Here is a 2,158-nt window from a genome sequence, read left to right on the forward strand (position 1 = left end):
TGCGCTTCACACGGAGACAGAGCGAGTTCTGGAAAGATTCGTCTGTTTGGAGGTGTGTAACGGCCGTTGTCATGGCCACCCTCGGAGGCAGAGGACCAAGGGCGCATGTGCGCGCATGCATACCGGGGCCACAGGCCATGCTGTTGTCGTACATCTGGCAATGTTTAGACGCTTTGTACGAAACAAAAACGTTTTATATTCCTTTTAAAACTGTTTTAGACTTTCAATACATCAGAAGTTTCTGGTAAGAAAAGACAGTCAGGCAATCGAATATGCCAAGTACAGCTAACTTATAAAAACATTTTTAAGTATAAAATCCACATTCCAAATACACATTATTCCAGGAAGAGTGATTTGTTAAGCATGAAAAAAGTAGAACATTTTCGAAAATGTTTAATGGAATCGATCGAAAACTTTGCACTCTTGTTGACCAGATCCTTTGGGATTGCACCAACTGTCAACTGCCTGCGGCAATAGTGTATGCCCGACAGCAGCCAGCGGGTTCTTTTACGTTTCACCTACATCTTCTTGCAAACAGTAGGGTATCGACTGCGCTCACTTGCTGGGACATTGAAGAACACGGGACAAATAGAACTGTGAGAAAAAAAAGTGTGCGTTAGCCATCTCTAATAATAAAATTTTAGACTGAAGAAACGGTGAGCAATGGATTACAATTGTACCTTAAAGACCAATAAAGATGGAGGAATCGTCTATATATTTCTCGACCACATTAAAATCGCTAGTTATTACTTTTCTGACCAATATTCTTCTGCATTATATCTACTTTTTCTGACAAACTGATAGCAACTAAAGTGTCTCCTAAGCCTCAAACTGTCAAGTTTTCAGGGTGCCTTATGAAGACATGTCAACCTGTTCATTACTTTTGAGCTGTCTTTGATATGGTCTGGTCTCTTGTATTTTTCTTAATGACAACAGCATTTTCTGTCATGTTTTTTAGCCATGCGCATATTCAGTAAATTTTTTTTTAGTAAATAAACAAATGCGAAGGAAGAGGGAGTAGATCTTTCGTTGAGCGCAAATGCAGGTGACCACGTGATACCTCAAATCCCAGTTAGTGTAACTTCTTAGTGACAGCTGATATGTCCTTTCCACACATAAAACTGTCCATAAATTCCATACGGCCGTTCTATGCACAAGTAGAACACCACAGAACAGAATTCACAAACGGTCAGCCAGACAAAGGGCATGACAATGTTCACTCAACGTGAAATCGTCACAATGGAAGCAGTTTCAGACAGTACAGTGCTATCAATCGATCCTTGATATGGAAATCATATTTCATTGTCTAGTTAGATGACATGCAAGCAGAACCCGAAAGCGAGAAAGTCGAGGAGAGGAACAAAAGAAGTTTTGTCTGAGCTTTCGGATTTTCATTGATCGTTGAGAGGAATAAAACTACAATAAAACACGCGTATCTGCCCAAGACAACAAACATACATATCTACAGATACCAAACCTTCGGTGTGAGTGTGTCTGTTCGTATGTGTGCGGGCATGCCTATGCATTTGTAAATATGTACATATACATATGAAAACTACTATTTGTAACAGAATATATATCAAAAACATATAATATATATAAGAGAAATAACCATTAGCATGCACACCAAAGCAATGAGAGATTGCGGACTAAAATATCACAGTTCTAAGAGACATGGCTTTCCATAAGAACAGTAGACTTCTGAAACTTTTACGGCACTTTTATGTTTTAGGTCTTCGAAAGAAACAAAGGAAAAAGCTAATCTGTATTATCTGAGTAGAGAGCTGTCGGCTCAGACGGAGAACGTTCAGTGGCTGAGATCGATGAGCGTGGACAAGGCTTTTCTCCGCACTTCGGTCTCATTAGCAGTTGAAAAGGCTGACATTACTGAAATGAACCATTGTCCAGTAACCAAGTCGCAGATAGGTTCAAAGAAAGAGTCTCAGTTCTGGTCGAACACCAACACTCATAAGAGGAATCGATTTGAAAGCAAATTGGTATGTTCAATCTTCTAGTTGCTGTTTGTGACACTGAGTAAAGAGATACATCAGTGAGCAGTGGCTTTGTCAAGAGAGGACACGCGGTGCCATTAAATACCACTGAATATCAATGGCTATGAACTTCATCTTATGTATTGCCGGAGTTTATCTTCTCCCCA

This window comes from Pomacea canaliculata, linkage group LG1 (genome assembly GCF_003073045.1).
Source record: "Pomacea canaliculata isolate SZHN2017 linkage group LG1, ASM307304v1, whole genome shotgun sequence".
Taxonomy (NCBI): domain Eukaryota; kingdom Metazoa; phylum Mollusca; class Gastropoda; order Architaenioglossa; family Ampullariidae; genus Pomacea; species Pomacea canaliculata.